Below are 14,572 nucleotides of genomic sequence, written 5' to 3' on the forward strand. Positions count from 1 at the left end.
ATAATCACTGGGCCGGATTATGCTGTAAAAATAATGACGCTTTAGTGACACAGGCCGTTATTAATGCACAAACCGACCAGCAAGTCCAGGGGATTGAGAGATACGCTGTGAGTTGTGAATTTTCCAGAACTTACTGATCGATTTACGCCACTCCACCGTTTGCTTTGCACAATCGGAATCTCACCCTTGGCCTCCCCGTGATTTTTAAGAGCTTGCTGGATTTGCACATTAATTGCCCATTAAACTCGCCACAGAAGGTTGGTAAAGAAGACATTTGTGCTGAACATATCGTAGCAAGAATAAGAAAGATTTTAATTCCACAAAATGGAACAACAGACAGACAGAGTGTTATCAAGGACTCTTTGTTAAAACTGCACTATGAACACCACACAATTTTATTGATTACAGCTGAGCAATTTATGCACCTGAATTAGCTTCACACCGTCAGACACGGAACAAACTCATTAAGTAGCACCTCCTTAGAGGTGAGCCAAAGAGTCAGAACACTTCATGATTCGCTTTCCATGAACAAAAATGTCTTTTAATACCAGTGTAGGCTGTAAAAGATAGGCATTCCTGCCACTGTTGGCGACATCATGTCATGTGTTGATCTCTTTGGAGCCAGTCTTCATCTCAAATAGTTTTGGTACGGCCTTCTTGGAACTAAGCGGAGTCCTGGTGATAATCAGGGAATGAAAGGAAGCATTAAACGTCAGCAGGCTGTTCTCCAAACTTTTGCGTAGCTGACGGCTGGCAGAATGCTTTTTGGTGAGCGCAGGTATTAACTGTGTAGCCACTGTCCTTTCTTTGGAAAGACCTAAATCTGTGCAGTATTTTAGCTGACCTTGTTCATCCGAAGAGGCTCCAGCTGAATGAATGCTCGACTGAATGTTATTTTTACCTTTGGCCTTGGTAGAGCGCAGATGTTGTACTAGGGACATTTCCGGAAGCGGCCCTGGAGAGAGCAATGAAGTAAACTTCTGAGGCATTTTAGTTTGAGCTGCCGCAGAATCTGCCGTCGGTATAAACTCTAAACTAGTCACAACTTTTATCTGGGGCCTGTTCTCAGCTTGCTGAGGACGCTTAAGAGTGGTTGCTCTCTCAGATATCCGGTGTTCTAGCTTTGTCTTAAATGACTTCTCAAATGGTTCTCTTGGGGAACCATTATACAGCAGGACAAATTCTTTCTGCGCCTCAAGTGGCATGATATACATTCCTCGACAACATTTCTTGAATATCTCAAATACCAAGTCTAGTAAACGAGAGAAGAAAAATACTGTTGATTAGAGTCATTTCATTATTCATAAAGCAATATTTATTATAATGCTTGAGATGCCATCAATCTATCCTTCTGTAACTCTATATAAAGATAGAAATGGCCATCTTACCAAGGGCTTCGTTCATTACTTTAGGGATGACTGATTTGAGAATCTTACAGTTTCTCTGTAAAGATGGGTTTGAGTTCATCTCCAGCAACCAGACCTATAAAGCAGACCAAACATAGCATGTTAACCTTTTGAATGCATCTTTTATGTTGAGTTCAGGCCACAGGAATATTTTGGGGAGGCCTGACCAATGGGTTAGGTTCCGAGTGCAGGGCAACGGCAGGGGTGATATAGATGGCCACAATCCCTCCGGGGTGTGGAATCCCCAGCGCCTGCTCCTGATCATCATCCGCTGGACCCCACTGGGACCTACACAGGTCTGATAAGGAAGGCATTGGGCTTGGTTGTGAGACGGTCAATGGTTGTGAAGCCAGCCCATAGTCACACAGTAAGACTGGCCGCTGGCGAAAGCTGGGCGTCAATCTCTCTTTCCTTCTGTGCTAAATTACACAAAGAAAGACTTACAGGCCTCCGAACAGTTGCAACTCTGTTGGACGGAGTATCAATCAGGAAATAGTTGAGGCTTGTAATAAGGGAACAGCTATAATTATGGGGGATTTTAACTGTCATATTAACTGGACAAATCAAATTGGGCAGAGCAGCCTTGAGGATGAGTTCATTGAGTGTATTAGGGATGGGTTTCTTGAGCAGTATGTAATTGAACCGACCAGGGGGCAAGCAACCTTAGATTTGGTCCTGTGTAATGAGACAGGATTAATTAAAAATGTCCTAGTAAAGGATCCCCTTGGAATGAGTGACCATAACATGGTTGAATTCCATATTCAAGTAGAGGGTGAGAAGGTTGGATCTCAAACAAGTGTGCTGAGCTTGAATAAAGGAGACTATGAAGGTATGAGAGCGGAATTGATTAGAGTGGACTGGGAAAATAGATTAAAGGGTAAGACAGTACATGATCAGTGGTGTACATTTAAGGAGTTATTTTACAACTTCCAAAAAATATATATTCCACTGAGGAAAAAAGGGTGTAAAAGAAAAGACAGCCGTCCGTGGCTAAGTAAAGTAATTAAGGATAGTATCCGACTAAAAACAAGGGCATATAAGGTAGCCAAATCTAGTGGGAGGATAGAAGATTGGGAAGTCTTTAAAAGACAGCAAAAAATAACTAAAAGATTGATTAAGAAAGGGAAGATAGATTATGAAAGTAAATTAGCAAAAAATATAAAAACGGATAGCAAAAGTTTCTATAGTTATATAAAAAGAAAAAGGGTGGCTAAATTAAATGTTGGTCCCTTAGAGGATGAGACTGGGAAATTAATGGTGGGAAACATGGAGATGGCAAAAACGCTGAACAAATACTTTGTATCAGTCTTTACGGTAGAGGACACTAAGAATATCCCAACACTGGACAAACAGTGGGCTCTAGGGGCCGAGGAGCTAAATACGATTAAAATCACTAAGGAAGTGGTACTTGGTAAAATAATGGGACTCAAGGCGGATAAATCCCCTGGACCTGATGGCTTACATCCTAGGGTCTTGAGGGAAGTGGCGGTAGGGATTGTGGATGCATTGGTAATAATTTTCCAAAACTCCCTGGATTCAGCAAAGGTCCCGGCAGATTGGAAAACTGCTAATGTAACACCCTTATTTAAAAAGGGTAGTAGGCAGAAGGCTGGAAATTATAGACCTGTTAGCCTAACATCTGTGGTTGGTAAAATGTTAGAGTCCATTATTAAGGAGACAGTAACGGGACATTTGGATAAACATAATTTAATAGGATGAACTCAGCATGGTTTCATGGAGGGGAAGTCATGTTTGACAAATTTGCTTGAGTTCTTTGAGGAAGTAACATACAGGGTGGATAAAGAAGAACCAGTGGACGTAGTGTATTTAGACTTCCAAAAGGCATTTGACAAGGTGCCACACAAAAGATTGTTGCTCAAGATAAAAAATCACAGGATTGGGGGTAATATTCTGGCGTGGGTGGAGAATTGGCTCTCTAACAGAAAGCAGAGAGTTGGGATAAATGGTTCATTCTCAGACTGGCAATCAGTAACTAGTGATGTTCCGCAGAGGTCAGTGCTGGGTCCCCAACTCTTTACAATCTATATTAACGATTTGGAGGAGGGGACCGAGTGTAACATATCAAAGTTTGTAGATGATACAAAGATGGGAGGGAAAGTAGTGAGTGAGGAGGGCATAAAAAACCTGCAAAGTGACATAGACAGGCTAAGTAAGTGGGCAGAGATTTGGCAGATGGAATACAATACTGGAAAGTGTGAGGTTATGCACTTTGGCAGGAAAAATCATAGAGCAAGTTATTATCTTAATGGCAAGAAACTGGAAAGTACTCTAGTACAAAGGGATCTGGGGGTCCTGGTGCACGAAACTCAAAAAGTTAGTATGCAGGTGCAGCAAGTGATCAAGAAGGCCAATGGAATGTTGTCTTTTATTGCTAGGGGGATAGAATATAAAGACAGGGAGGTATTGCTGCAGTTATACAAGGTATTGGTGAGACCGCACCTGGAATACTGCATACAGTTTTGGTGTCCATACTTAAGAAAAGACATACTTGCTCTCGAGTCAGTACAAAGAAGGTTCACTCGGTTAATCCCGGGGATGAGGGGGTGGTCATATGAGGAGAGGTTGAGTAGATTGGGACTCTACTCATTGGAGTTCAGAAGAATGAGAGGCGATCTTATTGAAACATATAAGATTGTGAAGGGGCTTGATCGGGTGGATGCGGTGAGGATGTTCCCAATGATGGGTGAAACTAGAACTAGGGGGCATAATCTTAAAATAAGGGGCTGCTCTTTCAAAACTGAGATGAGGAGAAACTTCTTCACTCAGAGAACACAGAACACAGAAACCCCACAGTGCAGATAGAGGCCATTTCGGCCCATCGAGCCTGCACCGACAAATATCCCACCCGATCCCCGTAACCCCTACACCAACACATATCCCACCCTATTCCGTAGCCCCACGTATTTAATCCCCCTAACACTAAGGGTCAATTTAGTGGGTGGTAGGTTTGTGGAATTTGCTGCCCCAGAAAGCTGTGGAAGCTACATCATTAAATAAATTTAAAACAGAAATAGATAGTTTCCTAGAAGTTAAGGGAATTAAGGGTTACGGGGAGCGGGCAGGAAATTGGACATGAGTCTAGGTTCAGAATGGTCATGGCCCTGTGGGTAGTGGAGCAGGCCCAGGGGCCGTGTAGCCTGGTTCTGCTCCTACTTCTTGTGTTCTAATTCTGTGTTAGATTTCAGGAGATGGTTTTATTCCTGTTCCTGGCTGGGGTGGAGATTGCCTTTACAGAAGGTAAGTACTGTAGAAAATATAGGGACAGAGTGATCTCCTGGAAGAGTTTCGATTGCCTAGATGGGTCGGAGAGGAATTTCCCAGATTTTTTCTCCCAAATTGGCCATTGGGTTTTTTATCTGGTTTTTGCCTCTCCCGGGAGATCACATGGGTTCGGGTGGGATGGAGAGTGATAGAAGATTTGAGGTTAGGATCAGATCAGCCATGATCTTATTGAATGGTGGAGCAGGCTCGAGGGGCCGATTGGCCTACTCCTGCTCCTATTTCTTATGTTGCATTCCTATAGTGCCTTTCACAACCACCAGACGTCCCAAAGCGCTTTACAACCAATGAAGTACTTTTTTGAAGTGTAGTCACTGTTGTAATGTGGGAAACGCATCAGCCAATCTACACACAGCAAGCGATAATGACCAGATAATCTGTTTTAGTGATGTTGGTTGAGGGACAAATATTGGCCCAGGACACCGGGGGAACTCCCCTGCTCTTCTTCGAAATATTGCCGTGGAATCTTTTATATCCACCTGAGAGAGCAGACGGGGCCTCGGTTTAACATCTCATCCGAAAAACGGCACCTCCGACAGTGCAGCACTCCCCTGGAGTGTCAGCCTAGATTTTTGTGCCCAAGTCTCTGGAGTGGGATTTGAACCCACAACCTTCTGACTCAGAGGAGAGGGTACTACCCACTGAGCCACAGCTGACAACCATATAATCAGTGATAAGGAGTGGGGGAGGGGGCAAAATGGATGTTGAACACCCCAAATATCATACAAGGCTCACCTTGGGTTGCTAGGGCCCATACTGTCTCTCATGGACACTGCTATGTCCCACAGGGGTGCTCCAGTGTTCTGGAGTATTTGCCAAATCCCTTTTACTATCTCTCCCTCCCCCCTGTCTCATTTTTACCTTCACTCTCTGGAACTTTCAACCATTCATTATTTTTGTGATTTATCTTGTCTTCTCTTCAGCCTTGGTGTCGCCACACACTGTAAGCCTTCCCCACCGACCTTGGTTTCCCAATAACAAAACATTACAAGTGAGGAAGGCCCCCACAGACACTAAGGGGATCAGTAAGAGGAGCACCAACGGCAGCAAGAGGATGCAGAGGACTTTCTGTTAAACTTGTATTTATTTAGAACCTTTTGACGATCTCAGGATGTTCCAAAGCAATTCCCAGCCAATTAAGTTCCTTTGAAGAGTAATCACATAGATGCACTTCCCAGGAGGAGTCGCTGGATCGCGATCAGAAAGAACCCAGACTGATTTTTCTTTTTAACCACCTCTCCATCCCACCCCAGCCGATGCCTGTGGCGGGACTTCACTTGCTGTCCTGCTGCCATCATCTAACTCAGCAGAGATCAGGAATACTACTGGGATCTTTGTGGTCTGCATAGCAATATATGCCTGTATGTATGTATGTGTCAAAGAACCCACAGACAGCATTGCCTCAAAAAGCTTCTACCAGAAAACCTGGTCCCTTGTTGCAGACTCACATTGCAGTACCGAGCAAGTCATTGCCCCTAACTTACCACTACGGGTTAGAAATTCAACTTTAACAATCATAATCCCGTGTCTTGGGTTACTGTGAAGTGATTTTAATTTCGTGAATGGTAATCTTGACCCCCTGTGCTTGGTAATTAAAAGATTCTACATTGGAAAAGGGAGTTTAGCCACAGGCCCATCTACCTTGAATTTAACGCAGGTTAGAGAAAGCAGGGAAGCTGGATTCCGTTTTGTCAGAACAAACAATTATTGGTCATTTTTTTTTCACTGTTTCAATTGGTTTACAAATCTTTCAGAATAGCGAGTACTTTAAATCGTCACCAGGTGGCAGAGAACAACTGCAATATGTACAGAGCACCTTTTGAGAATCAGGAAGTTTCAAATTCCTTCCCCCCCACAGGTGTGCACATATTGTCCTCTTTCATGCACATCTGCACAGAACACGCAATGCCTGCATCAGAGCTGTCAACGGTGAGCAGATCCTCGGGGTGAGATTTTTAGTTACATACATGAGGCATCGCTTCACGGTAAAAATATAAAATGAGTTGAAGGCGCCTTCGTGGTGAACTGTCAGCAGTTGGAAGGTGGCAGGGTTGAAACCCGTGCATTGGTTTGTTACGATTTTACAAGGATAAGGTTGCTAACATCAACCAATCAAATAGGGACCGAAGCCTGCTTGGGAGAACCAATCGAATTGGTTCAAGGTCAAAATAGCAGACAACAACAACAACAACTTGCATTTATACAGCACCTTTAACACAGTAAAATGTTCCAAGCAATGTTCCCTTTAAGCTGCGCGATCGCACAGCTGCCCCGCGGTTTGCAGCTCACCGGCTTTCCAATCGGAATAGCTGCACGTGCGCGAACATTTGAATGGACTGCACAGACACTTAAAGGGGCCGCGCACCCCCCAAAAAAATTACTAGGATCATTGGTCCCAAGACGCTTCGAAGGAGCTTTATCCAGCATCGATGGGTAGGGTTACCAACCCTACAGGGCTGAGAGCCAATTGAAACCAATTGTTCCCACTGGGCAGGTTTCAATAATTCTTGTCCAAGATACTTTAAAGGAGCATCCTAGGAGGTAAAATTCAAAGAGCAAATGGGAGCGAATGGGTGGCACAATAAGGTAGAACACTACCCTTTGGCTCTGAGACTCAGACTGAAGGGACGGATAATTTTCTCTTTGTTGCACCTGGGGAATGTTCATTGGGAGACTACAGAGGAAAATCTACCCTTCTCTCTCTCTCTTTCTGATTACTGCCCTAAGTGAGATGCAGTTAACCAGATTCAACCCGGCAACCTCATTGGAACATCATCAACTGCAAGTTTTCCTCCAAATCACACACCATCCTGATTGAGGACACACGTCGGCGGCCATCATCATTGCAAGGGTCGCGATCAAACACCATCGTGGGACTGCAAGGACTGCAGCTGCTGAAGAAGGAAGTCCCAGATTACATTCTCAGAGCAACTCGGAATGGGCGATATAGTCGGCCACATCCCAAGGACAAGTAGAAGAAAAACCTCCGCATGCAGGTGTGGCTTTCAAAGCTCAAGAACCAGAAAAAGACAATGTATAATTACAAAGAGTTGCATGTTGTTGACGGGCTGTATTGGCATCTTCACCCATGGTTCCACTGAATGCCACAAGTATTCCATGCAAGAGATTTCATGTAAGATTCATCTTTTTGAGTAAGCTTTTAGTCACTCCTCCCAGCCTCTCCCTCTATGGTTTGGTGCCCATTCGCTTGTCTATTTCTCATTGCTTATTTTTTCTCCCCCCTCCCTCCCCTCTGTGAAACACCTTGGGAGGATGTTTGCTACGTGGAAAGAGCTGGAAAAATGCAACAACATCAACTCGCATTTATATAGCACCTTTAAAGTAGTAAAGCATCCCAAGACTCTTAATGCAAGCTGCTGTTGTTGTTTTATGCTGTGGTGCGGAAGGGAGCGGTCTTCCGAGGTCGGTGTTCAAGAACAACAAGGCAGAGGCACAGTTGCTTATCCTCATGAAAGTTGGTGCGCGATATCTTGAGCATTATCCCGTAAGCTCGAAAATAATCATCAAAGAGCAAGTCGCTTGGTTTCAAATGGTTTCCAACAGATTTAAAATATTTACTAGAAGATGATCGAAACTGCTTTTACAAGTAAATGATTGCTAGATAACAAATTGCAGTAAGAAAGAAAGACTTGCATTTATATAGCGCCTTTCACAACCACCGGACGTCTCAAAGCGCTTTACAGCCAATGAAGTACTTTTTGGAGTGTAGTCACTGTTGTAATGTCAGTATTATTTCCCTCTACAGGTTGTCTTGGGTTCCAGGTTTATTAATCCAAACATTAAGGGTATAATAGTACGTGGAAGGTTTGCACTAAAGACTAATTCTACCTGTTTTATATGGATTTAAGCACCATGACGACGATCACAGCATTCCCACAAAAGAATTCGCTTGGTACCTAGTGTGGAGCCCATTTAGGACAAAGCCCATCAATTTTCAAAATTAATTTCACCCATCTCTCTCTCTCTCTCTCTCTCTGATCAATTAAGACACAATTCTGTCTTGCGTCAAAATAAGAAACACAATTAAATCCAAGATGAGGCAACCAGCTGCCTGAAAAGCTTCACTACAGTGTTACTCATGCAGCACTATTATTGGGAAACGGCAAGCCATTTATAAGAAAGACTTACATTTCTATAGCGCCTTTCATGGCCTCAGGACGTCCCAAAGCGCTTTACAGACAATGAAGTACTTTTTGAAGTGTAGTCACGGTTGTAGCATAGGAAACGCGGCAGGCGGTTTGCGCACAGCAAGCTCCCACAAACAGCAATGAGATAATGACCAGATAATCTCTTTTAGTGATGTTGGTTGAGGGATAAATGTTGGCCAGGACACCGGGGAGAACTCCCCTGCTCTTCTTCGAAATAGTGCCCTGGGATCTTTTCCATCAACCTGAGAGGGCAGACGGAGCCTCCGTTTAACATCTCATCCGAAAGGCGGCACCTCCGACAATGCAGCACTCCCTCAATGCTGCACTGGGAGTGTCAGCCTTGGTTATGTGCTCAAGTCTCTGGAGTGGGACTTGAACCCACAGAGATGAGAGTGCTACCAACTGAGCCACAGCTGACACCTTAAAGAAGATATCTAGAGATCTAGTCAGCTTTGGAAGACATCTAGAGCTATACAAGGCACCTGCCTACATCATCTGTCAGTAAAGACTACTTATAAGCAGCAGTGAAGGTATGCGGGACAGTGCATCAGTGATACTTTGTTACATGGAAGTGGGAAAAACCCAGAATTCATGAGTATGTTACAATGGTCTTTCACTTGATTGAAAGGGCTTCCATGGGCACCGTATGCTGTCATATGCCATGTGTTTGCCTTTAAAGGTGCCCAGTCACATGCAGACCTTCAACCGATTGCATTACGTAGCTTCATGTTTGACGTAAGAAAACTACTAGGCACTTGGTCTAAGCGTTAAACAAAGCTTTAATCAACTGTTTTACAACATGGAGGTCTAGTTGTGTCCTTCACTAGTTCCTGTTAAGAATGTCCTGCGCAAGCTGGGTCCGTGCCCGAGTATTTATACTCTCCCTGGACAGCGCCACCCGCAGGCCGTTCAGTATTATTTCATAAGTCTTTCTTTCATGAATGACTGATTCATGTCAATGTTTTCACATTTTAGGGCAGAGATCATCCTAAAAGTCATTTTTGGTGATCTGATATGTCAGCATCATTATTGGTGAACCTCGGTGGTCACAATGTGCCTTTGGAAGGCATCTAGAACCACACAGGGCCTCTACTAATTCCCCCATGGAGGACAACATTTAAAAAACTATATCCAGAGTGCTACGTAAAGTGCTACGGCCCACAGTGCGGGACATCAGGCCAAAACAGCAGGAGAGGAAACCAGGCAAATCAAGAAGAAATTATCAGATGGTGTTTTGCTTGAGTTTTAAAAAAATCTGTGGATTCCAGGAAGAAGGAAAGACTGACAGAAGTAGAGAGTTGCATTATGTTGTGGTCCTGGTTATCCGTTAGTTAGAATAGGAGACAGCTATGGGTCTTTATCAATACAGTGTATTTGGAGTTTAGGAGATGCAAAATTCTGAGACCTGTAATGCTAGTAGTAATGCTAATAAGAGCATAAGAATTAGGAGCGGGAGTAGGCCATATGGCCCCTCGAGCCTGCTCCGCCATTCAATAAGATCATGGCTGACCTTCGATCTCAACTCCACTTTCCTGCACTGTCCCCACATCACTTGTTTCCCCCTAGAGTCCAAAAATCTATCGATCTCAGTCTTGAATATGTTCAATGACTCAGCATTCACAGCCCTTTGGGGTGGAGAATTCCAAAGGTTCACAACCCTCTGAGTGAAGAAATTCCTCCTCATCTCAGTCTTAAATGGCCTTGCTAAGACCAAACCTGGAGTACTGTGTGCAGTTTTGGTCTCCTTACCTACGAAAGGATATACTTGCCATAGAGGTAGTGCAGCGAAGGTTCACCAGACTGATTCCTGGGATAGCAGGACTGTCATATGAGGAGAGATTGGGTCGACTAGGCCTGTATTCACTAGAGTTTAGAAGAATGAGAGGGGATCTCATTGAAACGTATAAAATTCTGACAGGGCTAGACAGACTGGATGCAGGGAGGATGTTTCCCCTGGCTGGGGGGTCTAGAACGAGGGGTCACAGTCTCAGGATACAGGGTAGGATATTTAGGACTGAGATGAGGAGAAATTTCTTCACCTAGAGGGTGGTGAACCTGTGGAATTCTCTACCACAGAAGGCTGTGGAGGCCAAGTCACTGAATATATTTAAGAAGGAGATAGATAGATTTTTAGGAACAAAAGGCACCAAGAGGTATGGGGAGAGAGCAGGAATATGGTATTGAGATAGAGGATCAGCCATGATCATATTGAATGGCGGAGCAGGCTCGAAGGGCCTACTCCTGCTCCTATCTTTCTATGTTTCTACTCCTTATCCTGACACTGTGCCCCCTAGTTCTAGCTAGACTCTCCAGCCAGGGGAGACAACCTCTCAGCATCTACCCTGTCAATCCCCTTCAGAATCTTGTATGTTTCAATTAGATAAATAATAAAATAGAGCCACGAGAAACTGCAAAGAGTAGAGGTTGCTCTCCTGCAGTGTGGCACTGATCTGTTTAATTTTTATCTGTTTTTACTTGGGTCTATTTTTCTCACGTGCTGTAGCTATTGCTTTGTAATTCAAAAGTTCTCCAATTTTTTTTTTTTAAAACCACCACCTAAAAATTCCAAGTTCCTTCACTGGGTATTTGATTGGGCTTTATCGCTTAAACCCAATAAATTCAAACTCCTGATACAAGCATGGTATTACAGGAGCCACACACTGTCTTGCCATGCACTGTGAGTTTAAGGCTGTCATTTGTGTGAAAGACCATCCCATTAACTGCTGGTCTGCTCAGGTGTGTGTGCTAGCTGCCTTTCACGCTCATTAAAGCACTGCCCAAACTCGCCCAACCCTGTCGATTGACTCTTTCAATTGTCATGTAAAAATGGACGTCAATTCTTTTGTCCTTCCTCCACCCGCCGCCCCCCCCCCCTCCTTATGGTAAGGCAGACAAATTATTAATCAAACGTTGGAATAATCTCAACCCTTCATTTCAAAACTGGCACTGTTGAAAAGCAAACGGAGGAACAAAGTCCTTTAATTAATCAGAAAGGATGTTTCAATGAACAGATATCAGATCCTTCATTGTACTCTGAGATTACTCACTGTGCAGGGTTTACATACCATTACCACAAGCAGCAATTTACTGAAACATGAGTGGGCTCCATTTCTAATTCATTGCCATTCCTTTTATTCCCATTCAATTACACGACAAGAGTATGCATTGTGCAGTGTTTTGCATACATTAATGCAATCCAAATAAATCATGGCTGGGTCAGTGCTGTGTTACACGCTGCCATCTGCGTGTGTTCGATTGGTCTGGGGCTGCTAGGCAACAAATTTAGAAGCTACCAAAAGAAATCACTGTGACCAACACAAACTATTGTCTCATTATTTTCTTTTCAAAAGAAGTCCTTCGATAAAAGCCTGACAGTTGATATGTACCACAGCAGGTAAACCTTAAACAAGACCACTGCGACCAACAGGTATTTCTACGCAGCTTTGGATCACTTAAGACACTAGCCTGCTGACAGAAAGATAAAGCTGATGAGAAACTGGGGTTTATGAACTGTAACCACAGTTTTTTTTAATGGAAATACAACACAAAAACCAATCAAAGTTTCAAACCAGAAAGATAGTTGTGATATTAAGATTGTTTAAGATACGTTTACCCTTATCCACACATTCCTTTGACCTCTAATGACACCAGGAGCCATCTAGGAGCAATTGCTCTTTAACTAGCCTCAGAGAGGTCTTGTGACCAATGTTCCCTCTAATTTTTATTTTAGGTGCATGGTCCCTTTAACTGGCTGGGCGACCCATTCAAATTTTCACGCATGCGCGGTTTCTTCAAGGTCAAAGCCGGTGAGCCGCCTGCGCGGGACCTCCAGACCGTGGCCACGCAGCATAATGGAACATTGCTTGTGACCTTAATGGGACTTAATAGGTTACACACAGCTGTCCCTTAGTAGCAGAATAATACATTGCACATTACACATCGTATGCTCCTGTCTTTATTAAGAAGCATACCCTGAACACAACAGGAGATTTGCTAGTCTGTATGATATTTATTTATATATTATATGTGTGTAAAATATTATACCATTTTAAAGAATAAGTAGCAATATTCCTCAGCTTAAAATAATTGAACTGTAAAGCTCCATTAAAGTCCGAAATAGGAAGGTGGTAGAAGTGTTCCATATTTTCAACTTATTGAAGGAAGGTCATAGAGAGTGTGTTACCTTCTTACAGTGAAGACTGTTGGAAAATTGTTGGAACGCTATGAAAGATGCTTGACACCTCTATATTTATCGGATCATATGCAGCGCTTTGATGTCGAGTGCACTTGTTTTTAGTGACTGAGCAGTGAAGCAATGAGACGCTGCAGCATAGAGTGCCAAGGAATTTGTGAAAAGGGTTTATTTTTTTTCCCCAATTTAAATGGAATAGCAGAGTGGTGCAGTAAAAAGCTGGCACCAAAGCGATGTGCCAAAGAAAGAAGGTCACCTGCGAATCACCACAGGGCAGGATCCCAATTTTGGTGGGGCCATCGCAGGGAATGAATCAAGTGTAGCTTGAAGCGCTTCCCATATAAGGTAGGAAAAAATATGCGCTATCAACAACAGCAACTAGTATTTATATAGCGCCTTTAATGTAGTAAAGCGTCCCAAGGCGCATCACAGGAGCATTATCAAACAAAATTTGACACCGAGCTTGGTCAAAGAGGTAGGTTTTAAGGAGTCTTTTAAAGGAGGAGAGAGAGGCGGAGAGGTTTAGGGAGGGAATTCCAGAGCTTAGGGCCTAGACAGTTGAAGGCACGGCCGACAATGGTGGAGCAATGAAAATCGGGAATGCGCAAAAAGCCAAAATTGGAGGAACGCAGAGATCTCGGAAGGTAGGGAGCAGGTCTCTTGTCTGTCCTGGTTTGTGGCACAGGTAGGACACAGAAGATGTGTAATGATATCAGCAAATAGTGATGATATTTGTCTGTGTTTGATTACTTATGCCTTACAGCATATTTGTCTGTGTTTTTGATTACTTGTGCCTGACCAGCAGAGGTCATGTGAGAGACAAGCAGTCCAGAGGAGTTTTACTTTCAGTTTCATTCTAGATGCATCACAGCATAGTGTGTTCTGTAAAAAGCTTAGATTAAACAACATTCTCTTTCAGAAATGAGTCTTTATTGAACCCAAAAAGAAATCAAAACATGGTGTCAGAAGTGGCTGAAAGAGAAAAAATCTGAAGTTAGCAACTTGATGGGACAGTGAAAGCAGTTGTGGCAAGTAAGTGAAATCAGCTCTCCACATATTAGCAAGCCAGAAGAGAACATCGTTGCTTACCATTAGAGAATAGCTAACGAAGTGAAAAAATGGAAGGTTTACTCCCACCGGCGACGCTTCAATTGACAGGTAATGTGGCTGAAAATTGGAGAAGGTTCAAACAACGTTTAGAGTTGTATTTAGCGGCAATCGGAGCTGACGAGAAAAGTGATAAACAAAAATCGTCCGTGTTCTTACATGTCGTGGGTGATGCAGCGCTGGAGGTATATAATAATTTCATATTTGCTGTTGATGGAGACAAAATGAAGCTAGATAAAATAATGGAACAGTTTGAGGCCTACTGCATACCTAAACGCAACGTGACCTTTGAGAGGCACAAATTTTTCACATGTGTACAGAAAATCGGCGAGACTATTGATCAGTATGTGACTGAACTGAGAAACCGGAGCAAATCGTGTGAATTTGGGGGACTCACA

General features: G+C 43.4%; 1 pseudogene across 1 annotated transcript in view; it reads right to left on the reverse strand.

Annotated features, from left to right (window-relative positions):
• Nucleotides 1-291: 291 nt before the first annotated feature.
• The window catches only part of LOC147100760 (uncharacterized), a 387,502-nt pseudogene continuing 373,221 nt past the window's right edge, over nt 292-14,572 (reverse strand). Inside the window, exons 14-15 of the transcript XR_015073560.1 lie at nt 1,389-1,482; nt 292-1,252 (exon numbers count right to left, since the gene is read on the reverse strand). The product of XR_015073560.1 is annotated as an uncharacterized LOC147100760 (transcript). The remainder of the gene's footprint in view (nt 1,253-1,388; nt 1,483-14,572) is intronic.

Source organism: Somniosus microcephalus, chromosome 25, assembly GCF_052327205.1.
Source record: "Somniosus microcephalus isolate GS21.2 chromosome 25, FLI_Smic_1.0, whole genome shotgun sequence".
NCBI classification, from domain to species: domain Eukaryota; kingdom Metazoa; phylum Chordata; class Chondrichthyes; order Squaliformes; family Somniosidae; genus Somniosus; species Somniosus microcephalus.